General features: G+C 38.9%; 1 protein-coding gene across 1 annotated transcript in view; it reads left to right on the top strand.

Annotated features, from left to right (window-relative positions):
- TAFA5 (TAFA chemokine like family member 5) overlaps window positions 1-16,229 on the top strand; it is a 453,995-nt gene that overhangs the window by 91,170 nt on the left and 346,596 nt on the right. The gene's annotated exons all lie outside the window — the stretch shown is intronic.

The raw sequence follows: 16,229 nt of genomic DNA, 5'->3' as shown, positions 1-16,229 counted from the left end.
GGGAGGAGGTGCTCCAGGCGCCGGAGCAGAGATTCCCCTGCAGCCTGTGGTGAAGACCATGGTGAGGCAGGCTGTCCCCCTGCAGCCCATGGAGGTTAATGAAGGAGCAGATATCCGCCTGCAGCCCTTGGAGGACCCCACGCCGGAGCAGGTGGATGCCCGAAGGAGGCTGTGACCCCATGGGAAGCCCGCACTGGAGCAGGCTCCTGGCAGGACCTGTGGACCCATAGAGAGAGGAGCCCACGCTGAAGCAGGTTTGCTGGCAGGACTTGTGACCCCGCAGGGGACCCACGCTGGAGCAGTCTGTTCTGGAGTGCATCCCGTGGAAGGGACCCATGCTGGAGCAGTTCATGAAGAACTGTAGCCCATGGGAAGGACTCACATTGGAGAAGTGCATGGAGGACTGTCTCTCCCATGGGAGGGACCCCACGCTGAAGCAGGGGAAGAGTGTAAGGAGGAAGGAGCAGCAGAGACAATGTGTGATGAACTGACCGCAACCCCCATTCCCATCCCCCTGTGCCGCTCAGGGGGGGAGGAGGTAGAGAAAATCAGGAGTAAAGTTAAACCCAGGAAGAAGGGAGGGGTGGGGGGAAGGTGTTTTTAAGATTTGGGTTTATTTCTCATTATCCTACTATGATTTGACTGGTAATAAATTAAGTTAATTACCCCAAGTTGAGTCTGTTTTACCCGTGATGGTATTTGCTGAGTGATCTCCCTGTCCTTATCTCGACCCACGAGCCTCTCATTATATTTTCTCTCCCCTGTCCAGCTGAGGAGGGGGAGTGATAGAGCGGCTTTGGTGGGCACCTGGCATCCATCCAGGGTCAACCCACCACAATGCATAAATATTTAGCCACTAAGAATATGGCCAGTTATTGCTGTAAGCAGACATTTAAATTTTAAGGAAAGCTTCCTAATCTTAAAATAAGCCAATCATGTCACAACTCCCATAGTTTATACTCTTTTAGGTATCTAGAGAATCAGGTAAGGGGAAGGATTCATTAACACAGGCACAGTTCTCTGCAAACATGACTTAATAGCTGCTGGATCATGGACAAGTCCCACTCCGACAGCTTGCAGTGTGGGCTGTGCTTATGAGCTACTTTCTACACCTAACTGTTTAGACAAGCCCAGAAAAATATGCATAAACAACCAAATTAAGAAAGCATTTAATTTTTCTCAAGAAAGTTTCCAGTATCAGGCAATCATACTCAAGTATCTCTTGCTATCTTAGAAACTGAGAATAAGTGAAATAAAATTCATAATACTGTGTATCTGTATGAGGCCAATCCCCCCCCCCCCCCCCTTTTCCTTCTTGTATTAAGATCTGGAATCTGAAGTTAGAATATTAACTTCATAATGCATGAAACTTCCCTATGGATGAGGTTAAATAATCCTAAAAATTAAACTTTAACAGAAGAAAACTTCAAACTATGAAATTGATGAAAAATCCAGAAAATATGGAACACATTACTGCTGGGCATTTACAAAGAAGATTGAATTAAGGACTTAAAACAATTCTATCAGTATTACTGATTTTAGTTCAGTGTTAAATAAGAACAAAATAACTCTAGGACAAATCTTCATTGTGTAAAAAGATGAACTTCTCAAAAGCGTGGATACCACCTATTATAGTAGAGGACAGGTAGTGACACCCGATCTGTCGAACTAGTTACATAGTGTGGAAGTAGTTTTATGTGTGTGCATGCACAGAGGTGCAAGACAGAAAAAGCAGAGCAGATCTGATCTCTGTCTCCTGTGGTACAAATTGTACAGCTACATGACTGTGAGTAAACCTTGCTTCAGTATTCAGTACAGGTTGGATTGGTAGGATGGGTAGGGATATTACAATCCTCTCCCCACCTCATTACCACTACATGGACCTATATTTCTTATAATGGGCTAGGGAATTTATTGCCGCGCAGTCTATTCTCACTGTCCAAGTACTGCAGTCAGTGCTTCTTTATTCTTCATTTATGTGTACCTTAAACGCCAGCATGCTTTGTTGTTGTTGTTGTTGTTGTTGTTTTTCCAGCTGAGGTTGTATTATATATCTGTAACTACAGAAGTTAGTCTTCCTTTGCAAGTATGTGCACTGGTGCTTTGAAGTTCCGTACCAGTGCGCTCACTCTGTGTGACTCACCTCATCTTTAGCTGCTTCCAACAGGGATCTAGCTTAAGCTGAAGGATGCATGAAGGCAGAGGCAAGATAACACCAACCAACTGCAACGCTAACTGTGTAATACTAACATTCTAGACCAACAACCAATGCGTTCGTTAGAATACTAGTCCTCTAAAGATAAAGATATTATATCTTTACCTACAAACTTTGCTTCATCTATGTTCTTAGACCGTTGTAGGTACAGCAACACTGATAAACATCTAGGCTGCACTTAAACTTGGAGGAGAGAGGTAGGCATCTTCACGTAGGAGTCAAACATAGAGTGAAACCATCTAGGGTGCCCGCCTTCTCTCTAATGTTAGAAGGAGTCTAGATAAGCAGCTGAGGCTAGGCATCTAAGCTTTTCAAAGCTGAAAGTTTGGTGAGATTAATCCTGTTTGTACCAGTTTACTTTTATCTGAGTTGAATAGTAAAAACTTTATGCTTTACATTATATCTCCTTTGTACATTAGCTCTCCTGAAGTTTATGAAGTTTATTTATAGAAAGGCTCTGACTGTAAAAATTTAATTTTATGACAATGTTCCTAATTGCATCTAACTCTCTATTTATAACTTTTTTCACTTTATCTCATTATAATTTCATATTTTACATCATAAGTGATTCAGTTATAATTTACTTACACCATTTGATTCTCTCTTACTAGCTCCATATCAGATCAGTAATACCTGAAACACTCTACATTGCTGTTAGAACCATCATACTGTATGTATAAAGCTAGTTCCTTCAACCTGTCATTTTAACAGCCGTTAGCCAGGGTTATGTATGTCAACCATGCATAAATTCAAGGTGGAGTGTTTAGATAACCATGAACTTCTCTTAAATTCTGTGTTTATTTTAGAAATAATAGAAATATTTCACATTTAAGACAATGCTAAGAGGAGTTGTGAGCTTTACAGCTTATATAAGTAACAATGCTTTTAATTATATTATCCTACGTGTCTTAGGAGTTTGCTTTTTTATTTTTTTCTTTAAAAGAATTTTAGTATTGAATTGCATTATAGGATACTATCCATACTTTACTTCCAGTGAATTTTTATTTGGTGTGTTTAAATGTGGCTACTGGATTGGCAATTAGTCTACTTTAGCTGAATAGAAATATACCTCTGGTGCCATCAGTAACTGAATTAATACTGCTTTTATCGAGCTACATTTCCTGTTGAAAATGCTCAGCTGAGTGAAATACTCTTTCTATTTTTTCCCACAAAATATCTTGAATTCTAGAATTTCACATCTGATTTGAGTATTATTTCTAAACTATCCCTTCACTGTATCATTGTATTGGGTTTGCATGGCAAGGTTTTGGTAGCGGGGGGGGTTACAGAGGTGGCTTCTGTGAGAAGCTGCTAGAAGCTTCCCCTATGTCCGATTAAGCCAATGCCAGCGGGTTCCAAGACAGATCCACCGCTGGCCAAGGCCGAGCCAATCAGCAACAGTGGTAGTGCCTCTGGGATAACATATTTAAGAAAGGCAAAAGAAGTTACAGGGGAGTTGCAGTTGCAGTGAGAGAGAAGAGTGAGAATATGTGAGAGAAACAGCTCCGCAGACACCAAGGTCAGTGAAGAAGGAGGGGGAGGAGGTGCTCCAGGCGCCGGAGCAGAGATTCCCCTGCAGCCCGTGGGGAAGACCATGGTGAGGCAGGCTGTCCCCCTGCAGCCCATGGAGGTTAACGGTGGAGCAGATATCCACCTGCAGCCTGTGGAGGACCCCACGCCAGAGCAGGTGGATGCCTGAAGGAGGCTGTGACCCCGTGGGAAGCCCGCACTGGAGCAGGCTCCTGGCAGGACCTGTGGAGAGAGGAGCCCACGCTGGAGCAGGTTTGCTGGCAGGACTTGTGACCCCGCAGGGGACCCACGCTGGAGCAGTCTGTTCCTGAAGGACTGCATCCCGTGGAAGGGACCCATGCTGGAGCAGTTCATGAAGAACTGTAGCCCATGGGAAGGACTCACATTGGAGAAGTGCATGGAGGACTGTCTCTCCCATGGGAGGGACCCCACGCTGGAGCAGGGGAAGTGTGAGGAGTCCTCCCCCTGAGGAGGAAGGAGCAGCAGAAACAACATGTGATGAACTGACCGCAACCCCCATTCCCCGTCCCCCTGCGCTGCTTGGGGGGAGGAGGTAGAGAAAATCAGGAGTAAAGTTAAGCCCAGGAAGAAGGGAGGGGTGGGGGGAAGGTGTTTTTAAGATTTGGTTTTATTTCTCATTATCCTACTCTGATTTGACTAGTAATAAATTAAACTAATTTTTCCCCAAGTCAAGCCTGTTTTGCCCGTGACGGTAATTGCTGAGTGATCTCCCTGTCCTTATCTTGACCCACGAGCCTTTCGTTATATTTTCTCTCCCCTGTCCAGCTGAGGAGGGGAGTGATAGAGCAGCTTTGGTGGGCACCTGGCATCCAGCCAGGGTCAAGCCACCACAATCATTCATATGATTCTAATTTAATGTAACTTATTTACTTATTCTTTTAGTTATTAATCCATTATTTCTAATAATCTTAATAAGTGATTGCATTACTTGGAAACCAAATCACCTTGTTAGTTTTTACAGTGTCTTCTAATATGTAGGAAAAGAAATTGACTTTGTAGGAAAAGAAAATGACTGAATATGGGGCCATTCCTTGATTCAGTTTAAAAAACCAGTGATTAACAATAACATCAGGGAGCAGCAAGAATGGGCTGCTCCATGAGGAAAGGCAAGTTGGGAGCCGAGCGTGACAGCAAGGTGGACAGCAGTGACCTCACCAGCAAGGGCCCAGTCTTACAATACCCAAACAAGGTGAGCAGAGCAGGTCTGCTTGAATTAACCAGAGTCAGAGGAGAGTCTAGAGCACCAGAAAAAACTGAAGTGATGAGGGATGTCCCAGGTCAAGCTGGGAAGTCAAGTCAGCAAGTCAGGATCAGGTCCAGTGACGGTAACCAGGATCAGCCCCACTGCAGTGATCCCCAGGCAAGTCTGTGGATGACAGGCAGGTCAAGCCTTTCAAATGCAAGCCAGGAAGCCAAGTCCCCAGGTCAGGGTCTGGATCAGCAGGGTCCATGACCAGGCACAGGCATGGTAGTCCTGTAGCTCAGCCAGCAACCAAGGGGGAGAGCCTGAGCTCAAATGTAGCTTCTCAGTGTCACGTCCCACCTACGAGAAGGGGAGAGTGACTCAGATTCGCAGATCCCCTCGGTGTGGATTAAGGTGAAATAACACTCAAGGTCTGTACATACACACCAGCTTTAATGGAACAAATATTCTGTGAACGTTGGCCCTCTTACAACTATATCCACCTAAGCTATGTGGCTTTGCGAAAAACCAAGGTAGGCCTTGTGTTACTTCACAATTTGGGGGGGGGGGGGGGGGGGAGAGAGAGAGTGCACCCACCAGTCCTGGATCCAGCGTCGGACCTGCCAACGGGGGTGCTCAATGTAGAGAGCACCCAACGTGGGGCTCGGACGTGCCCCTATTTATTGGCCCCAGTCCCTGGACTTCTGGAGCCTTCTCTTGCCGCAGTTCCAGGAGTGGCTGAGACACCAGTCAGTCACCAGGCCTCTTCCTGGGCTTCCTCCTCCCACTCCGGGAATCGCCCCTGGGTGCCCTGCCCGGGCTCACAGTGCAGTTACTTGCGTCTCGTCCCTTACACTCAGCGAAGGAGCGGGGAGGCCACTGCTTCTCACAGCCCTCTGAACCGAGGTTCTGCAGCTGTGCCATACCAGCACGCCACTTCAGCACAGGTGGTTGAACCCCAGGAGGGGAAAGTGTACTCAGGACCCTGAGAAATTCACAAATAATTGCAAATGCATTTGTTGTGTTTTGCTGTTTTTTCTCTGAGCTGGTCATATGGAAAATAGATATTGATTTTATCTAATGGATAGCTGGGAGAAGTAATTAATTTTGACAATTTAATTTCTTTCTTGTGTTGTTTTTAACTTGTTAAGTGTTTGAAACGTAGCACTTAGAAAGACAACCTATTATCCTCGCATAACACCAGTGTATTTGCAATTCTTGACTTGTAGGTTATATTTAAAATCAACTATGGGTTCATTTCTTCTTTTCTTTTTCTTTCATGATATTTTTCTTCTTTAAATAAATTAAATTGAACTTAGCACATCCCTTTCCACTTTCCATGTCCATATCTACAATTGTCCTTACTGAATGACCTGAATCCATTGCAATCAATAGTTCTAGAAGATGGCATAATATAAAACACATACATTAACTATACTTTCAAGATTTGTAGGCAGAGTTTGTGTTTTTCTCAGTTAGCTCCCTTTTGACTGTGTATCCAGAAGGCAATTTAGTTCATTCTTCATCAAGTCCATAGGAAAATATCAGAAATATCTTCCCATACACTGAAGATCCTATCTGCCTGCTTTTCTTTGGGAGTGGTAGTACTTACAAGAGTAGTCTTTTGCATAATAGCTAATGATTAAAATAGTCTGGTAGGTGAAAGGAGATTAAATTTAATCATCTTCTGCATTTCTGACAAGTGGTCTAATAACCAAGCTGCACAGATAAGAGTACTTAAACTGATTCTTCTTGAAGTTGAACCTGTATGCCAACAAAGGATGGTACCAAAGTCATGGTACCAGGACAGAAAGTGGAAAAGATCTCATTTTGGTCTAATGGTATGAGCAATGAGTTTAAGTGAGCTATAGATTCAGTCCCAAATACAGTTCCTTGAATACATATCCATTTAACATTAGACATTAAAAAAATGAACCCATTTCTGCTTTTAGCTACTGCTATTTTAGAATCAGTGTTGCTTGCTCTCCTGGTTACACAGTAGCCTAGTTTCAAGAAAATAGATAGGAAGTATTTCACACAAGGTGATTACTACAGATGTCTTGTGAGACAGGGATTCAATATTTCTGAGTTCAGTAGAGAAGGAAACCCATCTCACAATTCCAGTATGAATGGTGTAAACACAAATATGGGTTATATGACAACAAATACAATTTCTACTAAGTCTAATATTTTCATTTTCTTCGGAGACACAGAGGCAGTGTGGACCTAAGCCAGGATAGCAATGGATGTAAAGGAATCTGTCACCTTAGAAATATGGGTATGGGCAAATATCCTAATAAGCTTAGATTACAGTATACCTTACTAAAAAATAAATTGATTTATTTAAATTTTAGATGCTTAAATCTTGTTTTATGGACAATTCTTCTGAATTCTTCTTCTGAGTCACTCTGTGTAAATGAATAAAATAAAACCATAAAAAATTAAGAGTATTTAAATGATTTATTGCTTATTCATTATGACCCATAGAGGAAGGATATATATGATCTGTTTAAAGAATAAAATTATTTGAATAGGTACCATCTGACACATGATACTCCCAAATAAACTCATTGCAGAGAGCTTCCTTGTAATAAAATTTCCCTCTATTGTACTATGAAAGTCTAATGTTCCTAATTTAATTAATGTTACCAAAGAAGAAGGATTCCCAAATGTCTTCCACAAACTTTCAATCATAGCAATTTTTGAAGCACTTAACATTTATGATTAGCACTGTTAGACATATGTAACAATTTATTTTCAGATTGCCACCTTTCTGCTCTATCTGGGAGTTGTATCTCTGGGGAAAATGCAAAATATGGGTCAGTTTATTTATTTACATTTATTTATATTCCTGTTAACTTTTAGAAAACATCTATTTGCATTTATTCAGTCCATCCAAAGTACAGAATCTATGCATAGAAACATTTTAAATACCATTTTCTTTTTAATAACAAAAGCTGACATTTTGTGAAAGAAAATTCTTTATGCATTTATCTTTACAATGCGTATTTACTGTATGACATAAAACCTAATTTTGTTCTAATTTCCATAAATGCTGTTTACATTATTTTTACAGCATTTTTAAAGCATTTACATTATGTTTGAAAGAAATGTTAACAGCATAACGTATTAAATGCTGGAACTATTATATTAAAACATCACTTTTGTTGAAATCAGAAATGTATTTTTTCTTTAAGAAAAATCTATAGGTATGGTTAATGCTTTGAAAGTGAGGTATGAATTTCACAAATCCTCTTTGAAGTACTATAAACAATTCAGTCATGGAAATGATCTGTTGAATTTGAGGACACAGGAGTGAACTAAAACTGCTTAACAGACCTTTGACTAATCATAAACCCATTCAGTATTTCTCAGGATTATTAAAAAGTAAAATTTCTTGGAATCTAGGATGTGAATGTAATAGTAATATTAAAAGCTGCATCTTACACAGTGGTGAAGAAATAAATGTCTGTCTTGGTAATTGTCGTGGTTTAACCCCAGCCGACAGCTAAGCACCACGCAGCCGCTTGCTCACTGCCCCCCACCCCTGGGATGGGGGAGAGAATCAGGAAAAAAAAACTCGTGAGATGAGATAAAGACAGTTTAATAGGACAGAAAGGAATGAAAAACAATGATAATGATAATAATAATAATATGACAATAGCAATACTAAAAGAATTAAACTATACAAAGTAAGTGGTGCACAATGCAATTGCTCACCACTCGTTGACCGATGCCCAGTTAGTTCCCGAGCCGCGATCCCCCTCCCAGTTAACTCCCCCCAGTTTATATACTGGGCATGATGTCATATGGTATGGAATAGCTCTTTGGCCAGTTTGGGTCAGCTGTCCTGGCTGTGTCCCCTCCCAGCTTCTTGTGCCCCTCCAGCCTTCTTGCTGGCTGGGCACGAGAAGCTGAAAAATCCTTGACTTAATATAAACACTACTTAGCAACAACTAAAAACATCGGTGTGTTATCAACATTCTTTTCCTACTAAATCCAAAACACAGCACTATACCAGCTACTAGGAAGAAAATTAACTCTGTCCTAGCCGAAACCAGGACAGTAATGACGCAACCTAAATTCAGCAATAGCTAAAAACTTGGAAAGTAGATAATCCGACAGTCTAAATGCAAAAATAGCATGTTTTAAAAGCTGCCTTCCACAGAAGGGACTTCTGCATTCAAATCAAAACCAGAAAAGAGTTAAATCAGAGAACAGATACCAGCAATGTTAGTTATTTCCAATAATACAAAATTGCATGCCTCAAATTACAGAAAATGATTTATCTGTGTACCGGAGAACTGATTTACACCCTTTGTGCACCACCTGGGATCTTTCATTACATTCATAATGACAAGAGTCAGCTAAACATAATTTATGATGTATACCATAAGCCAACAGCTGATCTTGGACTACAACTACTTTAAGGTCTCTATTTTTTTAATTTATCAAAGGTGAGTGAAAGTGGCAGTAAAAAATTGGCTTGGATTTTAAATGCCAAGAATTTTTAGTGTGATGCTTACTGCAAAAGGCCACAAAAGGATACGAGTGTAGTACTCCGGTATGAAATCACCATTGGCTTCCATGCTGCTTTACCTTGATGGCATTCAGGCTTTCCCTATAGGGACATCAGAGACCTATTGAAAATATATAGTGAGAAGAAATATGTGGAAGTACGTCAGTGACTTGCAACATGGACCATTATAACACCGATCATATTTCCGATAAAAGTGAAAATGCACTGTCATGGCCATCCTAAACCAATACTAATAAGCAGGAGTACTTTAAATGTAGTCTGTTGAATAGACACCATTGAAATGCTAACATGCAAGTGTAAAATGTTAAGGAAAATGTTGTGGGTTTTTTATTTCATTCCCTTATTTATTGCAAAGAAAATAGATGCTTTTAAGCAAGAATGTAAGAACCTAAGAATGACCATATGAGTTCAGCACAATGGTCCATCTCCTCTTCTATCCTGTCTCCAACAGCACTCATAGGTCGGTGCTCAGGAGGAGTGAATATAGGACAAGCATGTATAGTATTTCCCAGTACAACTCTTTTGGCTTTTCTCAGACTAGGAGTTTTCCTGAGCTTGATGTGATTTGTCACATTAGTAACTCTCAGTGTTACTAATTATATATAAAATTCTGAAATACCTCAAAAAATGCAGTCATAGTTAACCTGTGTTTTGGTTTCTGTGATTGCTCTTTTAAGTCTAAATAAAGCCATTCTACAGTATTAGTCATTTTAAAGTTGTCATCCATAAGCAGGAATACTTACTGCTTCTTGGAAATGAGATCACATCCAAGTGAGAAGTTGGTCTGATGGGATACCATCTTTTAAAGGGACAGGCATCTAAGTTTCAAGGTTTTGAATGAAGCTGCTTTAGGAGTAGTAGTCTAATGTGTTGCTATGCTTTATCCTCTGTATTTTTTCACAAAAAGGAAAGGTACCTATGACTGTAGCCATTTATATCAGAATATATATGAGACTATCAGAATATATCAGCAGTATGTATTTGATAAATTGGAAATATTTGGTCTTTGGACAATGAACATAATATATGAAGTGCCACATATGTTCTAACAAATTTTGCATGTATATGCTTATAAATATTAAATTGAAAGTGTTGGACTTAAAATTTCATCAGTATGAACAGTTATCCTGACTACCTGAGAAAGGTGAATAACCATGTGCAAATAACCTATGTGTTGACATAGCTAATTGTCTTAAGTTGTGGGCTTGCTTTGTGGTTCACTGTAGTTCACAACAGAATATACAGATTCTAACAAGGATACTACTGAAGAACTTTAGTAGGCAATGCAACTTAAGATCATTGAGAAAGCCATATAGTTTCTCTAAAAATGTAAAAGTAAAAGCAATATGTATTTCACCAGAAACACTGTTTGGAATTTATTGCACAAGCCTTATTAAGATCCTTTCCTTATATATCTGCTTTTTAGAATTTCTTAATTTCTTTTGTTCAAGGAACAAAATTTCTGCTACAGGACTTTATTCTATTTAGTTTTGTAGGGGTTTGTTTTCAATTTTCAGTGGGATTTCTACTGCAAAGTATATTTTCTTTAACTACTTTTATATTTTTTCCTAATGCAAGGGATTGTCAGTAACATTGGCTAATGGTGCTGTATACAGCACAAATCGTGGCTTTGCAAAAAAAGAGCGAGAAAGGGTAGCATCTTGCAGTCAGCAAGTGACAGCACCAGAGCAGGTGCAATACTTGAGGTCAGCGCAGTAGAAGGTGCCTAGACACTGCTCAGCTGAGCTCCTTGGTCCTTAGCAGATGAGTGGAATCCCTGAGAAACTGAAAAAAATCTTGCTGGGTTGAAGAAAATCCATAATTACAGACAGTCCATACCCAATTACACCAATGAAAGCAACCACTTATATAAACTCTGATTATTGTATCATGTAGAAATTTGGCAGTGATAAAGGCATGTAGGCTAAGTTTGTTGAGAAAAGAATTTTTCACTTAGAAATTGGCTCTAAATTGTTGCCAGTGGATTCCCTCTCTAGAACTCATTGTATCATAAAAATTGTAATAAAAAGTAAGTACTGTCACTGACACAGTGTGTACATAAATCATCCTTAAGAGTGGGCATTTGAAATACTGAAACCAAAATAATATATTTACAAGCTATGTAAAGCCATCACAGTCAAGAAGGTAATAACCCAGTATAGGGCTTTACTTGCTATTCTCTACCACCAGAGAGAATGCTGCATAAAATGTAGAAAAGATACATGGGTATCTGGTGAATTTTGACCTTGGAAATTCAGAAAATAAGATACAGAAATGTGGAAATCCCAAAGGAAATTTCTATCTACTTTGCTGTTGTGAAGAGAGCTCTGTGGACAGGTTAGCAGTAGGAATCTGAAGGTAGCAGAGAGAGAGGGAGGCTTCTTGCTGGGGAAAAGATGAGACTGAAAGGAGAGGGGATCCAGGAAACCTTTTATGACCCTTGTAACTGACATACATAAAAGTGCGAATTTACATTTTGGGGTTTGGAGAAGTGTTGGTGTGATGTGCTTTTGTGCCTGCCCATTTTGCCTAATGTCTATGATGTTTCAATAATCCATACACTGAGCTCAATTTTAAATCAGCTGCTTCAAGGTAGGGTGTGCTGGTCATTATAGGAACCAAAGGAAGATAAGAAAAATATTTGATTCCTTCCACTAAAACCTTTATTGTCTTGCAGAGTTCTACTGCAATTGCATGCATTCATTTGGCAGGCTTTCATTCTTGTTGCTTTGTTTGTGCAGCACAGAATAATGGTAGCAACATTTCATTAAGAGGCAGCAATGCTAAAAACTAATAAAAGCTTACTATTCTTTATAGCTGCTTTATAGATTTGACTCTCCTTTGGCGGGTATAACTTTTTTTCTGTCATGACCTGACTGTTTATAATTGTATGCAATCCTTGTAAGTAAGCTATTGATTGTTTTTGCTACTAGTTTCATGTCAGGATAGATATGTACCAGTGTATATGTGGGTTGTATGTTTGGTTTGTGTGCATTTACTTACAGTAATGGATTCATTTTAAAGAGTCTGTTCACATGGTGTTCAATGAGAGTATATTTCAGGGACAGGTATGACCTAATTTATTTGTGGAAAAGATTTGGTCCTTGTTTTTTAAGCTTTACACAGTGGTCTTCTGAAATAATAGCTACTCCAGGGGTGCACAGCACTTGCATGCAGACATTGTTTTTAGTGTGAGCTGTTAGGGGACAATGTATTGATGTACAGTAAACACAGGAAGACTTCTTTTAAGACTCTATTTCTAATGTCTTCTGTAAGAAGATTAGCAGAGTGTCTTTACTATGCTATCTGTATCCTCCTTCTGCAGGAGACTCCTGATGGTGTATGAGGGCTTAGACATGCACACAAAGGAATAGTTAATGATGTCTCCTCCTTCAGTTTGTATGTGATAATATGTAAAGCTATTCATATCTCTTGCAACACACTGGTACTTCCAGTAATGAAGGCATGTCTGATCGGGAATGGGGGTTTGATACTTACTCTGAAAAGCTGAGGATCCCTGGCAGGCTAGATTAATTGTTTTTTACCTCAAGCATTTCTGTGAATGGAGAGGTTCAAATAGCGGCCTTTTCTTCAGAAAAAAGACTTTCTGTTGCAAGATAGTGATTTTTCCATGTAAATTAATTAATTAAACTAATACTGTAAACAATCAAACACAACAGTATTAGTAGACAAATTTGTAGTATTTTGGTTTATTTTTTTAATAACTGATGTAATTCAATTTATGTTTTCTACAAAGACACATCAGCAGTGGAGCATATGATGCTGAATTACAACTTGGCAGTATAGTGAAAGGAAGGGAGTCCCAAAATCTGTTGTGCTTGCCCCAAAATAAACAAACAAATAAATCAATGCTTCTATAGAATTGTAGGAATTCAGCATATTAACTTGCTCAGCCAACTTGTCACCCTTAAGCCTCCTATTCTATAGTCTAATGAAAAATTAAAACACCACATCGTAAATGAAAATATCATTTTTTTGCTTTTTTTTCATAACCATGGGAAGAAAATGACAGTGTCTCAGACTTTTTTGTATATGCATATGCATTTTTCAGCCTCTGTGCATCAGCCTGATTCTATGATCCTTTTATTTTAAGTTGGAGAAAATTTCCAGGGGCTTAGATCCTCTGTTCCCTTCATATTGTTTTAGTATTAAAAGGGGATGGATATTTTACTAGCAGAGTATTTGCTTTTCATAAAGGAACACTGAGTGACAGAATTTGTGGTGTTGATTATCTGCTATTTATTGCAGTCTGTGGTGGGAGATGGTCAGTCTGGATTTCCTTAAACAATTCAAGTCCAGCAGAATGTTTAGCATTTGTTGCTAGAAGAAAGCTAAAGGAACCCATAGAGTGGTCACTGTAAATATAGGTATGTGCTAACTTTGAGCAGTGATGGAATCTTCTTCACAGTGAATCTATCTTCACAGTGAATATTATGCATTACATTGTTCTCCAAATTTGTTCCCCAAATAAATAAAACATTCTATGGTTTTGGTTTGCCTCACATTTTTTAAGTGCATTTGCACGCTTTTCCAAATGGACCTCCACAGAATTTATTCACCATAGTTCAGACCTGAATTTCTCTTGCTTTCCCTGATTGCATCTCAGTGTTCTTTTTCTTCTCCCTAGTTGTTTTCAACATATAGTTAAAATTATCACCACAAGGTGGAGTTCTGAACTTTCCGGCATGAAAAATCTCTTCATTATATCAACAGGGAGTAAATGTAATTTCTTCCTAACTACTATACTTCAATTATATCTGAAATTTGCAGGAGTGTTTATAGGTATAAACATTCAACAGAAGAAGGCAATAACTTTGGAACTATTTCTATGGTCAAGATAGAGTCTTAATGCATAGTTAGTGCTGGTTTTAAACCTGGACTTTTTAATCTATTTTTGTCATGTATGTGCATAGTTGACCCAAAGGAAAAAAAAAAAGAAAAAAAGAAATAAAAAAAGGTGGTAGATTTACTGTCTAAGAGTATTTTTTTCCATTTTCTTGTATTCACTAAGAACCACGGTCCTGCAGCACATCAAAGATGTTGCTGTAAATGATCTTATTAGTGCTTGCAGAGAAGGAATTTTCTGTCACATAGACACTTAAAGTTTTTTGAAGGAAAACACCATCTACACTTATCGCCTATATAAACAATGAATTTTTATAACGTGGGATTTGGTATAATTAGTTGGCTGTTTAAAGGAATTCTATTATGCATGCTCGGTTGTTGAGCTGAAATGATTTCTTGCTTTGCAACTCTGACAAGATTTTCAAACACATATAGATTTAACAAATACATAGTTTTAAAGGAATTTCTTTGTTGTCTCCTATACAAACAGCGGTTTATAAAATTATCAGTGTTTCTAGTTCATTGTAAGTGACTACTTTTACATATGAGTAACTCAGATCTCAGTTTGGATAGTTTGACTCGTGTCTTTAAACAGATAAGCTTTAGAGTCTGAAAACGAATGCAGCACTCCCCTTGTTTCATAGGGTAATTATCTGCTGGAGTTAATTCGAGGCGCTTACGTAGCAGAGCAAGCGCTGAGAGGCGGCAGCTTGTGGTGCTGAAGGGACAGCTCATGGCAGCACCAACAAGCATTGCTTCAGCGGTAACGGATGGGCAAGGGATGTGTAACCATTATCTAGAAACGATCAGTTAAAAGGTTTTAAAAGCACATTTATAATAAATCTTATTGATTGTAAACAATTATTTGTAGTGTTCTTCTTCCTTATGGAATACACTACATCCTGTGAGGTCATGCAAACCTGTCCTTTAGGAGGGCTGTGATGAAGTCCTTTCTTTAGAAACATTTTTCTGCTTCAATGCTTAGGAGAGGAAGCAAACTAAGATATTAGGTACTGCTTTGTTTTGTTTCTCTCTCTCTTTTTTCTTTAATTTGTGGCATTAATTTATAGCATGATGTGATATTGTCCCTCAGCTTCCCTGCAAATCCCTTGGGTTTGGATGTCATGCAATATGATTTTAATCTGTTATGTTACTCGGTAGTGATGAAAGTTCAAACTATTAAGCTTTAATTGAACAAAACAAAACCAGCAAAATTATAAAGATGCAATTAACACTTTGCTCTAATTTTCCTTAACCTGTTTACTCTGTCATTAGAAATTTAATCTCTGATCTTTTGAGCAAACTTTGAAAATCCTTTTGATCTTTTCACTTTTCATATGCTATACATATATTTCTCAATTTAGAAGACAGGCAAACAAACCCCTCAAACAAACAAACTTTGCTCTGGAGGTAAACATGAGAAATACTCTTGTGAATAAATACTAAATTCAGTAGTTTACCACATATAAATGTGAGGATATGCTTATTAGGGACAAAGAAGGTTTTTTTGTTATAATTATAGAAAATCATCTAATTAATGACCAGGAATGATGTCTTGATGGCCAGGGACAGAAAGAATTTTAATCTAACTCTGCTACTAGCTCTCTCTGTGGCCTTAAGCAGCTCACAGTGTGTTCAGTGTCTGAGCTCAAATTGTCCTGAAAATGTTTAAAATAAGTATCTATCACACTTTGCGTGACCAGGTTCTCTGCTTAGTACATGGGCCCACCTTCTCTTAAGCTTCAGCAGGAGCTAGTACAAAAACAGATTTTAGAACAAAATTCGGCCTTGTATATTTGAAATTCCTGAATGAAAGTTGCAGTTCTGTTGATATCATTATTTATTAAGGATTAGTTATTGAAATATTTCTAAGT

Source organism: Gymnogyps californianus, chromosome 1, assembly GCF_018139145.2.
Source record: "Gymnogyps californianus isolate 813 chromosome 1, ASM1813914v2, whole genome shotgun sequence".
Lineage (NCBI taxonomy): Eukaryota > Metazoa > Chordata > Aves > Accipitriformes > Cathartidae > Gymnogyps > Gymnogyps californianus.
This window is presented reverse-complemented; position numbering and strand designations above follow the sequence as displayed.